A 14,330-nucleotide genomic window follows, 5' to 3' on the forward strand; every position below is an offset into this window, starting at 1 on the left:
CGTTTCTACTAAAAATACAAAAATTAGCCAGGCATGGTGGCGGGTGCCTGTAATTCCAGTTACTTGGGAGGCTGAGGCAGTAGAATCGCTTAAACCGGGGAGGCAGAGGTTGCAGTGAGCTGAGATCGTGCCATTGCACTCCAGTCTGGGCAACAGAATGAGACTCTGTCTCAAAAAAAAAAAAAAAAAAAAAAAACCACACACAACCGTGACTATTTCCCTTTTGAAGAATGTATTTGTCACAGTTGAGCCCAGGAGTCAACAGACTCCTGTCCTTTCCTAGGACATCCAGCCATGTTTTAGTAAAGTAGAAAGATGTGGGGAAAAGCCATTTCTAGTGTTCCTGTTTTACACTAATTTTCCTCTAGCTTTCCTGTCTACCAACATGGAATTGTCAGGGAAGGGCATTTTTATTTTATAGTGATTTAATATCTAATCACTTCTTATTTTGATAGGACAGGGCATTATATGATAAAATTATTAAAAACGTAATCCAGACTTGCTTCCCAATATGTAGTATGTTAAACTGCCTGTTTGCTAATTGCATGTCTCAAAGATCTCAAGCATAATGGAGTCCAGAACTCTTGATCTCTTGTTCCCTCTCCCACTTATGAAAACATCTGCTCATCTTACAGTATTCCTTATCCTAGTATATGCACCTGTATCTGGTCAGTGATCTGGGCCCTATCTCTTAATTTCATTTCCTTCACTCTCCCCTTCACTTGTATACAGTCTGCTTCCTTTGCCTAGAATGTTATCCCTCTCACTTCACCAATACACTTTTCACCTAAATTCTGCTCACCCTTCAGCTTTCAGCTATAATCTTTTCCAGAACCACTAGGTTAACTTAGGCGGCCATTTAGTAGCCTCATGGTATCCTGTACTTTAACAAGAACATCAATAATAGCTACAGGTAACATTTATTAAAGACTGACAATATATTGGTATGTAATATTACCAGAAGGAGTAATTTGCCCAGGGTTACACTCTGGTAATTGAAAGAACAAATATTTTAATGTAGACAATGTAGCTCACACTTAACCTTCTTACTACTCTGCCTCTTACATAGTTATACTTTTGTTTATTATTATGTTTAAATAAATTGTTTGTTTGATGGTCTAGTTCCCCTATTGTACTTCTAAGCTCCTTGAGGGTGGGGGTTGTGTCTCTTATACTATCTGTTGAATGTGTGCATGTATCATATTTGGGATATAGCCTTTCCATTACTCAGAAAGTCTGAAAAATTGATAAAATTCGTAGGTGGAATTCACAGATGACATTGACCATTTTATTGTCTAGAAATGATAGTTTCTGTAAATGTGAAGAAATCTGTTTAGTTCATCTAGTAAATCAGTTTGCTGTGAAGTGGTCATATATCAAGGAATCTGATTTATTTGGAGAAGTTTGAATTTGAAAAGTTTTTTTCGTTGCTTGTTATGGCTTTGGTTTCCTGGAAACTAGAATCTACTGCTTAGAGGTTATGAGCAAATTAATTGGTGAAGATAGTAGAAAGACACTTGGATCACAGTTGCCATCTCTTGGCATTTTAAGGAAGACTGCCAATGATAGGCAGTAGACATACATCACATGTATTGTGAATTGCCATTCCAGCTTTAAATATACCTCTTAGAATGTGATTGAAACTTAAAATAGGGTAGGATAACTGCCCCTGCCTGGAATCCCAATACTTTGGGATCACTGGAGCCCAGGAGTTTGAGACCATCCTCAGCAACATAGTAAGACACTCATTTCTACAAAAAAATGAAAAAATTAGCTGAGCATGGTGGTGTATGCCTGTAGTCCCAGCTTCTCAGGAGGCTGAGGTGGGAGAATCACTTGGGCCCAAGAGGTCAAGGCTGCAGTGAGCTGTGAACACGCCACTGCAGTCCAGCCTCGTGACAGAGTAAGACCCTGTCTCAAATAAATAAATAAATAAAAATAAAAATAGGATAAGACAGATGGGAACACTAGCAGAGAAAACACTGGGAATTTGATAAAGCACCCCATCTGTGTCAGGACATCATTGATATAGGGATACATGCCACTTTTGGAAGATAAAGAGCATAGTTGAAGAGGAACTAAAAAACCATCAGAGACTCTTCTTGAGTCAGTTCCTTGCTTTATTGGTGGGAACTCTGTTATCACATAGTAATATTTTTAAAAAGTTGTTTAGGAAGGTCATACTGTTTTTAAAGCAAAACATATGAAAAATGATATGAATTTAGCACTTGACACATGTTTGGAATTTGATGTGTGTAGTTATTTTCTGTGGGAAAGGACTTTAAATATATCTTTCCCATGGTTAATATATACACTGGCGTAAACCACATACCAATGAAAATTTTTATTAATTTATATTTTATTTTATATACACATAGACATAAATGTTACAAATGTGCTTAAATATGAGTAATTTTTAGTACAGCTTTAGGGGAGGAATGATTCATTCTTTCCCCCTTTTCTATTCACATCCCTGCCTTGCCCAGGACCATTTATAACCCATGTTGACGACAAAGGTTATATTCTTCCATATTTCTCTCCATGCTGTCATGCTCGTGTGTAAATATGTACTTAATTTATAATTACACATACACGTGTATATATGTATATGTGGGTTTTTTTTTTTTTTTTTTTTTTTTGAGAATTCCCTGTATTTTACGTTTTTTTTGTGAGTTTTCTCACTTAAGAATACCTCACTTAGCAGGGCGGTGGCTCACGCCTGTTGTAATCCCAGCACTTAGGGAGGCCGAGGTAGGCGGATCACGAGGTCAGGAGATTTGAGATCATCCTGGCTAACACGGTGAAACCCCGTCTCTACTAAAAATACAAAAAATTAGCCAGGCATGGTGGAGGGTGCCTGTAGTCCCAGCTACTTGGGAGGCTGAGGCAGGAGAATGGCGTGAACCCGGGAGGCGGAGCTTGCAGTGAGCTGAGATCGTGCCACTGCACTCCAGCCTAGGTGACAGAGCGAGACTCCATCTCAAAAAAAAAAAAAAAAAAAAACCCTCACTTAATAGCTCTAATTTGTTCTTTTTCATGGCTACATATATAGTTGTATTAGTTTGCTAGGGGTGCCATAACAGAGTACCACAGACTGAGTGGCTTAAACAACAGCAATTAATTTTCTCACAGTTTTGGAGGCTAGAAGCCCAAGATGAAGATATTGGTGGGTTGTTTTTTTCTGAGGCCTTTCTCCTTGGCTTAGAGATGGCTGTCTTCTCCCTGTTTCTTCACATGGGCTTTCTTCTGTATTCAAATTTCCTCCTCTTATTAAGGATGCCAGTCTTGAACTGGATTCAGGCCTACCCTAATGACCTCATTTTAACTTAATTACCTCTTTAAAGACTTTATCTCAAAATACATTCACATTTTGAGGTGCTGGGGCTTAGGACTTCATATGAATTTTGGAGGGACACTATTTAGCCCATAATAATCATATTCCACAATGTATCCAACCATTCCCTTACTGGTGGTCATTTATATTATTTCTGTTTTTTGCCACTATGCAATAAAATCTTTGTATGTATACCCTTTTATTTTTACAGGATAAATTCCCAAAAGTGGATTTTCTAGGCAAAGGGGATATTTTTAATTTCGATAGTGGTTGCCAGATTACTTTTCAAAAAGTCTATCAGTTAGCATTTCTACTTGTAAGGTATGAGAATAAACTTTTTCCAAGAACAGTCTATATTCAGGATCCCTCTTCCCTTCTTCCTCCTACCATCTATTCCTTAACTGCTTATAATTTGGGTTTTGCTCCAGCTACTCTATTCATATTCCTCTCTCAAAGGCCACTAATTCTGTGCTATTGCTACATTAATTGTTTAAAAATACTCTGTTGGCGTTTTGCAACATTTGAAGCTCCTGGAGACTGGCTTTTGTGTATTACTTCTTCTGACTTCCTTAAGAATATACCCTAACCACCATTTCCTGATTCTTTTGCCTCATCTTCATCTGCTTGCTGCTTGGATGTAGGTGTGTCCCAAGATTCCATTCTGCTTTAAATTGCTCCTGTCCACCTTGGACTGGGAGATTTTTATCTACTTGTACTATTTCTATTACCTGTGTGAAAGTTAATCATCTGAATTGGGTCATTTTTGTCATACCCAACTAAATCAGTAGAGGGGCCAAGGGGAAAAAGTGTTCAGGGTCTGTAGCATTGCTCTAGAAATGTAATTCTCTGCAAGTCCACCGCTAAAACTGCCTATTTATATAAACAAAAACCAGTTTTATCTACGTCTGCTGAGATAACTTGCTACAACTCTGGGACTAATTTTGCTCACCAACTGGAGTTTGCCAGCTCCCCAAAGCCTTACTAATACCAATAAACTTTCTATCAAGACCACATAGAACATTTCTTCCTCTTTATAAAACCCCCAACCATGTCTTTGTTGTTTGGACATACTGAAGACCACCCAGTCTACATCTATGCCCCAAATTACAATTCTTTCTTCCCAAATCAAATGTTCAATTTGGAGGTTTGTATCTACATTTTTATTTGGACTTTGACACCTGTGGGTGACTGGATGAATCCCAGATCCATATTTTTGGCCTTAAGCTCTCTTTTTTTAAAAAATTAAAAAAAAATAATAATGGAACACTTCACAAATATATATGTCATCTTTGCGCAGGAGCCATCCTAATCTCTGTATCATTTTGTTTTCAGTATACGTGCTGCCGAAGCAAGCACTAAGCTCTTTTTTGAGCCTCAGACATAGCTAGATTTCAACCTGTACTCAAATAAATTTAAAGTAAAATTTGATTATTACTGTAAGATACCTCTGTGGGGATAGCTACTGGGTACAAAAAGTAATTAGAATGAACAAGACCTAGTATTTGATAGCACAACAGGGTGACTAGTCAGTAGTAATTTAATTGTACATTTTAAAATAACTGAAAGTATAATTGGATTGTTTGTAGCACAAAGGGTAAATGCTTGAGGGAATGGATACCCCATTTACCATGATGTAACTATTATGCGTTACATATCTGTGTCAGGTGTCTTGTGTACCCCATAAATATACGCACCTGTGTACCCACAAATTTTTTTAAAAATTGGTTTTATCAAAAAGGTTGAATAAGCAAATTTTTATAAAAATATTTACCAATATTTAATAACTATGAGGTTTTTTTTGTTTTTTTTGTTTTTTTTTTTTGAGACAGAGTCTTGCTCTGTCGGCCAGGCTGGAGTGCAGTGGCGCTTATTGCAACCTCTGCCTCCTGGGTTCAAGTGATTCTCCTGCCTCAGACTTCCAAGTAGCTGGGATTACAGGCACCTGCCACCACGCCTGGCTAATTTTTGTATTTTTAGTAGAGACAGGGTTTCGCCATGTTGGCCAGGCTGGTCTCAAACTCCTAACCTTAGATAATCCACCTGCCTTGGTCTCCCAGAGTGCTGGGATTACAGGTGTAAGCTACCGTGCTTGGCAAATTTTCTTTTTCTTTTTTTTTCCGAGGACAGAGTCTCACTCTGTCGCCCAAGGTAGAATGCAGTGGCGCGATCTCGGCTCACTGCAGCCTCTGCCTCCAGGGTTCAAGTGATTCTGCTGCCTCAGCCTCCCAAGAAGCTGGGATTACAGCTGCACATTGTCATGGCTGGCTAATTTTTGTATTTTTATTAGAGACGGGGTTTCACCATGTCGGCCAGGCTGGTCTCAAACTCCTGACCTCCAGTGATCCGCCCGCCTACACTTCCCAAAGTGCTGGGATTGAGGCCTGAACCACCACAACCAGCCACTATGAACATTCTTTACTAATAAGCACCATCTTGCATTACAGCTACAAAAATTATTTTTTGTTCTTGTTTTCGAGACAGGTCTGAGTAGCTGGGACCACCCATGCCCAGTTAATTTTTTGGTTATTTTTTTGGAGAGACAAGGTCTCACTGTGTTGCCCAGGTAGGTCTTGAACTCCTCAGCTCAACCAATATACCTGCCTCAGCCTTCCAAAGTGCTGGTACTATACCCGTGAGCCACTGTTCCTGGCCTCACAAAAATTATTTTGTAGGTTGTATTTTAGCTAGCCTATCACAATTCTTCCAAATTTTTAAATGGTTTCTGTTGCTTATAAAATATTCTCTATTGATAGCCAACAAATTCTTTTTTTTTTTTTTTTTTTTTTTTTTTTTGAGACGGAGTCTCACTCTGTCGCCCAGGCTGGAGTGCAGTGGCCGGATCTCAGCTCACTGCAAGCTTCGCCTCCCGGGTTCACGCCATTCTCCTGCCTCAGCCTCCCGAGTAGCTGGGACTACAGGCGTCCTCCACATCGCCCGGCTAGTTTTTTTGTATTTTTTTTTTTTAGTAGAGACGGGGTTTCACCATGTTAGCCAGGATGGTCTCGATCTCCTGACCTCGTGATCCACCCGTCTCGGCCTCCCAAAGTGCTGGGATTACAGGCTTGAGCCACCGCGCCCGGCCGATAGCCAACACATTCTAATTTGGTTATTACTAGGCTATCAGTGCAAAAACAAAATTGCAGTTAAAAACTTGTAAAATCTCATATGCCTAAATACCAGGACCAGGTTTATAGTTGTATCAATTTATTTGTTTTTCTTAATACTCAGCATCCAAATTAAAAAGAGGAGTATTTTTGTGTACTTTAAAAAGTGATATACTATTGGCCGGGTGCTGCCGGTGGCTTATGCCTGTAATCCTAGCACTTTGGGAGGCCGAGGCAGGTGGATCACGAGGTCAAGAAATTGAGACCATCCTGGCTAACATGGTGAAACCCCGTCTCTACTAAAAATACAGAAAAAATGAGCCGGGCGTGGTGGCAGGCACCTGTAGTCCCAGCTACTTGGGAGGCTGAGGCAGGAGAATGGTGTGAACCCCGGAAGCGGAGCTTGCAGTGAGCCGAGATGGTGCGACTGCACTCCAGCCTGGGCGACAGAGTGAGACTCTGTCTCAAACAAAAAAAAAGTGATATACTATTTGTATTTTGTAACATTCATTGAAGAAAACACTTAAGACTTTCAAAACTAGAATAATAATATTTTAATTTCTTAAAGCTTTGAAATACACGTTTAAGCCGGACGCGGTGGCTCAAGTCTGTAATCCCAGCACTTTGGGAGGCCGAGACCATGCTGGCTAACACGGTGAAACCCCGTCTCTACTAAAAAATACAAAAAACTAGCCGGGCGAGGTGGCGAGCGCCTGTAGTCCCAGCTACTTGGGAGGCTGAGGCAGGAGAATGGCGTGAACCCAGGAGGCGGAGCTTGCAGTGAGCTGAGATCCGGCCACTGCACTCCAGCCCGGGCAACAGAGCAAGACTCTGTCTCCAAAAAAAAAAAAAAAAAAAAAAAAAAAAGAAATACACATTTAAGAGTGCATATAACTTCAGTTTAAATGTTCAGTTTAAATCAGGGGTCCCCAACCCTTAGGCTACAGACTGATACTGGTCCATGGCATGTTAGGAACCAGGCCGCACCGCAGGAGGTGAGCAATGGGTAGGTGAGCAAAGCTTCATCTGTATTTACAGCCACTCACCATCACTTGCATTACCGCCAGAACTCCACCTCTTTTCAGATCAGTGGAGGCATTCATTTCTCAGGAGCACGATCCCCATTATGAACTGTGCATGTGAGGCATCTAGATTGCACACTCCTTACCAGAATCTAATGCCTGATGATCTGTCACTGTCTCCCATCCCCCCATACGGGACCGTCTAGTTGCAGAAAAACAAGCTCAGGGCTCCCATTGGTTCTACATTATGGTGAGTTGTATAATTATTTTATTACATATTACAATGTAATAATAGAAATAAAGTAAACAATAAATGTAATGCACTTGAATCGTCCCGAAACCATCCTGCCCATCCGAGTGTGTGGAAAAGTTGTCTTGCCCAGAACTGGTCCTGGTGCCAAAACGGTTGGGGACCACTGACTTTACGCATGCTTCCCCACCCACCTTCCCCAAGTCTGCAGAAAAATTGTCTTCCACAAAACCAGTCCCTGGTGCCAAGAAGGTTGGAGACCACTGGTTTAAATAATAATGAAATGAACGTGTATGTACCTAACATACAGGTTAAAAAATGAAGTATTTCTGGCCAGGCACAGTGGTTCACGCCTGTAATCCCAGCACTTTGGGAGGCCAAGGCAGGCAGATCACGAGGTCAGGAGTTTGAGACCAGCCTGACCAACATGGTAAAACTCTGTCTCTACTAAAAATGCAAAAATTAGCCGGGCATGGTGGCACATGCCTGTAATCCCAGCTACTCAGGAGGCTGAGGCAGGAGAATCGCTTGAACTCAGGAGGTGGAGGTTGCAGTGAGCCGAGATTGCACCACTGCACTCCAGCCTGGGCTGGGCAACAGAGTGAGACTCCGTCTCAAAAAAAAAAAAAAAAAAAAAAGTATTTCTGATATTTTTAAAGGCTTCTGTAGTTTCCTAACTGATTGCATCTTCTTTCCCCTCCCCTGGAGGTAATAGCTGAGTTTTAGATTAATCAAGTACTTAAATTACTTTATAGTTTTGTCACATATGTATACATTAATAAACAATGAATATACTTTGGTTTTGCTTTTTTCTGAACTTGATATAAATGGATCATATTGTTTATATTGTTCTGTAACTTATATTTTTGCCTCATTTTATGTTTTTGAGATTTCATTTATGTTATTGTGTGTAACTTTTAGGTCATTCGTTTGTGCTGGTAAGTAATACTCGTTTTCTAAATCTACAGCAATGTATTGGTCCATTCTAATGTTGATGGACATTCTGGTTATTTCCAAGTTTTGCTTTTTAAGCACTGCTGTTAATGTTTTTGTGCCTGTTTATCTGTTGCACACATGTAAGAGTTCTATAATGTAGCAGTCCTCATCCAATTTATTTATTTATTTATTTTTGAGACAGAGTCTTGCTCTTATCGCCCAGGCTGGAGTGCAGTGGCGTGATCTTGGCTCACTGCGACCTCCGCCTCCCAGGTTCAAGCAATTCTCCTGCCTCAGCCTCCCGAGTAACTGGGACTACAGGCGCATGCCACCATGCCTGGCTAATTTTTGTATTTTTAGTAGAGACGGGGTTTCACCATATTGGCCAGGATAGTCTCAAACTCTTGACCTCATGATCTGCCCGCCTTGGCCTCCCAAAGTGCTAGAATTACAGGCATGAGCCACCGTGCCTAACCAGTCCCCAACCTTTTTGGCACCAGGGACTGGTTTTGTGGAAGACAGTTTTTCCATGGTGGGGGAATGTTTTTGGGATAAAACTGTTCCACTTCAGATCACCAGGCATTAGATTCTCATAAGGTGTGCAACCTAGATCCCTCACATGCACAATTCACAATAGGTTTCACGGTCCCATGACAATGAGAATCTAATGCTCCTACTGATCTGACAGATGGAGCTCAGGTGGTAATGCTCCCTGGTAGGCTGCTCACCTGCTGTGCAGCCCGATTCCTAATGGGGTTTGGGGGATTTATTGGTTGGCAGCCAGGTGTTGGGGACCCCTCCTATAATGTATTTAGAAGTAGAACTGCCGTATCATAATGTGTGTGTGTGAGTTTAACTTTATTAAATAATGTTAAACTTTAATCCAAATTGTTATTTTTTTATTCCCACCAGTAATGGGTAAAAATTCACATTTCTTTGTATCTTTACCAATACTTGATACTCTTATATTTTAAAATTTTTGTCAAAATAGTAGGTGTAAAATAATGTCTTGTAGTTTTTATTTGTATTTACTTGAAGACAAATAAATGCAAGGCTGAGGCTAGAGATTGAGATTGAGGCTGAGCACCTTTCTACTATTTATGGGGCAGTTGTGTTTCCCCTCCCATGAAATGTCTGTACATGACTTTTGTCCATTTTAGAAAATTGAGGGTTTGTTTTTGTTAAATAATTTGTCATTATTTATCCTGGATATTTCCTTCGTAGGTTATATGTGTCCCAGTGTGTGACTTATCTTTCCACTTTTTGTGATGTGTTGATTAAGCAATAGTTCGTAATGAAATTGAATTAGGATTTTTCTTCATTTTATACTTCTTGTGTCTTTTTAAATAAATTCTTAACTAACTCAAGTTATAAAGATATCCTGCTATGCTTTTACTAAACATTTCTGAATCTTTTGCTTATCACCGTTATGTACTTGATCCATTTTCAGTTGGTTTTTATATATGGTATGTGATAGGGAATAATTTGCCAATGTCCTAGCACTATATATTGGATGATCCATCCTTTCCTCATGAATCTATACTACTGGCTCTTTGTTTTATATTCTTTTCCTACAGGATCTCCATTATGGTGGTCTTTCTGTTTCTGCACTGATATCTTACTGTCTTAATCATTGTAGCTTAATCATGTCTTTATCTGACAGGAAAAATAGTTTTTTGCCTGATTTTTCTTTATAGGAGTGCCTTAGTTGTTCTTGGCTCTTCTAAATTTAGGATCAACATCTCAATTTTTCAGAAAATTGTTTCAATTTTAATAGGAATTATAATGTTTAGAGTATGGGAGAATTGACATCATGAGATATTATGGTACTTCATTAATACTATTTAAGGTCTTCTAAATGTCGTTCATTAAAGTTTAAAAATTTTTCTTCATAAAGGATCTTTTTTTTTTTTTTTTTTTTTTTGAGAAGGAGTCTCACTCTGTCATTGGGGCTGGAGTGCAGTGGCATGATCTCGGCTTACTGCAACCTCCGCTTCCTGGGTTCAAGCGATTCTCCTGCCTCAGCCTCCCAAGTAGCTAAGATTACAGATGCACACCACCACACTCATTTAATTTTTGTATTTTTAGTAGAGACAAGGTTTTACCATGTTTGTCATGCTTGTGTCGAACTCCTGACCTCATGTGATCCACCTGCCTTGGCCTCCCAAAGTGCTGGGATTACAGGCGTGAGCCACCATGCCTGGCCCATAAAGGTTTTAGACACATTTTATAAGATTATTTTCATGGTTACTGTATTTTATTTTTGCAACTATCATTAAAAAATTCTATTTTCTGTGTTTTGCTTATGTAGGAGTACAACTATCTTTTATAAATTATTTCAACAATTTTACTAAACTCACTTATTAACTCTTGTAATTTTTCTATAGATTCTTTTGGGTTTTCAATTAGAATAATTATATTACCTGCAAATAATAACAGTTATATTCCTTCCTTTCCAATCTTTTTTGTCTTATTGGCTAGGACCTACAGACCATGTTGAGTAGACATTGTGATAGTAGGTATCCTTGTCTTGTCCCTGGTTTTAAAGGTAGTTCTTTTAGTATTGCACTCTTGATTATGATTTTTGTTGTAGGCTTTTTGCTTATATCCTTTATCAAGTTTAGGAAATGTTCTTCTATTTCTAGGACCTAAGTTTTTGCTTGTATATTTGTTAAGAACCATGAATTGTTACCTTTTCTGTGTCTATTGTCATTTTTCCCCTTTATTTTGTTATTGCAGGAATCACAAAAGATTTACTTTTGTTGAACCAGTCTCAGTTCCTGAAATAAGCCCAAGTCAGTCATGGTGTAGTATCTTTTCTAAACATATCTAAATTTGGTTTGCTACTCTTTTTTTTTTTTTAAGGTAAGGTCTCACTCTGTCACCCAGGCTGGAGTGCAGTGGTGTGATCTTGGCTTACTGCAGCCTCCGCCTCCTGGGCTCAAGCAATTCTCCCACCTCAGCCTCCCCAGTAGCTAGGACCACAGGTGTGTGCTACCACGCCTGGCTAATTTTTGTGTTTTTGGTAGTGATGGGTTTTTGCTTTGTTACCCAGACTGGTCTCGAACTCTTGAGCTCAAGCCTCAGCCTCCTAAAGTGGTGGAATTACAGGCATGAGCCATCACACCCGGCCCAGTTTGCTACTTTTGTTTATGATTTTTTTTCATCTATGTCCATGAGCAGTTATTCTTTCCTAGATAGTGTTGGTTTGGTTTAGTGTCAGTTGTACACAGCACACATTGTATGAGGTTGGAATTGTCTATTTCTGGAAAGATAAAATTACCTTCTTTGTGGGAAGATTTTAAACCTTTGATACAATTTCTTTAATGATTAGAAAACTATTAGAAATGTTTTATTTCTTTTTGAGTCAGTTTTTTGTGTGTGTGTGTGTGTGTGTTTTTTTTTTTTTTTTTTTTTTTTTTTGAGACGGAGTCTCGCTCTGCTGCCCAGGCTGGAGTGCAGTGGCCGGATCTCGGCTCACTGCAAGCTCCGCCTCCCGGGTTCACGCCATTCTCCTGCCTCAGCCTCCCGAGTAGCTGGGACTACAGGCGCCCGCCACCGCGCCCGGCTAGTTTTTTGTATTTTTTAGTAGAGACGGGGTTTCACCGTGTTAGCCAGGATGGTCTCAATCTCCTGACCTCGTGATCCGCCCGTCTCGGCCTCCCAAAGTGCTGGGATTACAGGCTTGAGCCACCGCGCCCGGCTTGAGTCAGTTTTGATAATTTACAATTTTTAGGAATTTGTTCACTTTACCTAAATGTTTAAAGCTTTTCTTGAAGTTTCTCATAATTTTCTCTTTTTAAACTGCTATGTTTGTAGTCATGCCCCTCCTTCTTGTGTATAATACAGTAATATTTGTGCCTTCTCTTTTTTTCTTGATCTTTTAGCAATTTTTCTATTAGTACTTTTCAAAGTATCAACTTTGTTTTTAATTTTTTTAATTTTAAACATTTATTGTAATATTTTGAGAGGGAGTCTCTCTGTTTTGTCCAGGCTGGTCTCGGACTCAGGTAATCCTCCCGCTTCAGCCTCCCAAGTGGATGGGATTACAGGCGTCAGCCACCACACCTGACTCTCAAGTTTGTTTTTTATTTATTAACTGTTGCTTTTCTTTATTTCTTTCCTTCTTTTAAAGGAGAAAAAAAGGTTGAAAAAAATGTAGGAGCCACTTGATAAAAGAATTTCAGGTTTGTTTCCCTAGATGTAATACAGGAACCTTAAACTCATGTCAGACTTGAATTTCTTATCTTTCCTGGAAAATATTGTCTTCTAGTATTTCCTATCCTAAGTTGGTGGTTCTCTCTTGTTGATGCCCCCACCACCCAAAAAAATAGTTATCCCAGCCTACCTCCTTTTACCTTAACAGGCCATTCTTTCCCACCTCCCACTGTTTCTGCCTCGGTCCAGGTCTTCATTCTCTCTTCTTACAGAGCCTGTGGCATCATTCCAACTAGTTTTGTTTCCTTCAGCCTCATCTCTTTTAACCCATCCTTCATACTGACATTTTTTACTTCAGCAAACAGTCCAAATGTCCATGTCTCATTTAAAACCTTACAATTATTTTCTGCTACCCTGATCACTTCCCAACTCTTTAGCATGATATGCAACCTGGGCCTTCCAGTCTCCCTACATGTACTCTTTGGTCCATGGTCCAACCTAGTTGCCCCAACACATCATTTTGTTCTTGGTCTCTATGCCTTTTTTTTTTCTGAGACAGAGTTTTGCTCTGTTGCCCAGGCTGGAGTGCAGTGGCACAATCTTGGCTCACTGCAACCTCTGCCTCCCAGTTTCAAGTGATTCTCATGCCTCAGCTTCCCGAATAGCTGGGACTACAGGCATGTGCCACCATGCCTGACAAATTTTTTTTTTTTTTTTTTGAGAGAGAGTTTTGCTCTTTTTGCCCAGGCTGGGGTGCAATGGCGCGATCTTGGCTCACAGCAACCTCCACCTCCCAGGTTCAAGCGAATCTCCTGTCTTAGCCTCCCAAGTACCTGGGATTACAGGCACGTGCCACTACGCCCGGCTAATTTTGTATTTTTCGTACAGATGGGGTTTCTCCATGTTGGTCAGGCTGGTCTTGAACTCCTGACCTCAGTTGATCGCCTGCCTCGACCTCCCAAAGTGCTGGGATTACAGGCATAAGCCACCGCACCCAGCCAGAGAAAATATTTTTAGTTTGTTTATGGGAAAGATGTAAGTGCTCTGATTTGTTTGATTTTTGTCTTTTTAAATTTAATTTTTCTTCCCCCCCCGAGATGGTTTCACTCTGTTGCCCAGGCTGGAGTGCAGTGGCACCATCTCTGCTCACTGCAACCTCTGCCTCCTGGGTTCAAGCAATTCTCCTGCCTCAGTTGGGACTACAGGTGTGCCCCACCACGCCTGGCTAATTTTTGTATTTTTGTTAGAGATGGGGTTTCACCATGTTGGCCAGGCTGGTCTGTTTTTTTTTTTTTTTTTTTCTGAGATGCAGTCTCACTCTCACTCTCATCCAGACTGGAGTGCAGTGGCATGATCTTGGCTCACTGTAGCCTCCACCTCTTGGGTTCAAGTGATTCTCCTGCCTCAGTCTCCCCAGTAGCTGGGATTATAGGTGGGCACCACCACACCTGGCTAATTTTTGTGTTTTTAGTACACACAGGGTTTCATCATGTTGCTCAGGCTGGTCTCAAACTCCTGACCTCAGG

At 40.3% G+C, this 14,330-nt stretch overlaps 1 protein-coding gene and 1 non-coding gene across 4 annotated transcripts in view; one reads left to right on the forward strand and one right to left on the reverse strand.

Annotated features, from left to right (window-relative positions):
* SOS1 (SOS Ras/Rac guanine nucleotide exchange factor 1) overlaps positions 1 to 14,330 on the forward strand; it is a 148,479-nt gene that overhangs the window by 39,215 nt on the left and 94,934 nt on the right. The gene's annotated exons all lie outside the window — the stretch shown is intronic.
* Positions 4,587 to 4,690, reverse strand: LOC123568469 (U6 spliceosomal RNA). The gene has a single exon (XR_006691846.1). It is a non-coding gene; the product is annotated as a U6 spliceosomal RNA (small nuclear RNA).

The sequence above is a fragment of the Macaca fascicularis genome, chromosome 13 (assembly GCF_037993035.2).
Source record: "Macaca fascicularis isolate 582-1 chromosome 13, T2T-MFA8v1.1".
Taxonomy (NCBI): domain Eukaryota; kingdom Metazoa; phylum Chordata; class Mammalia; order Primates; family Cercopithecidae; genus Macaca; species Macaca fascicularis.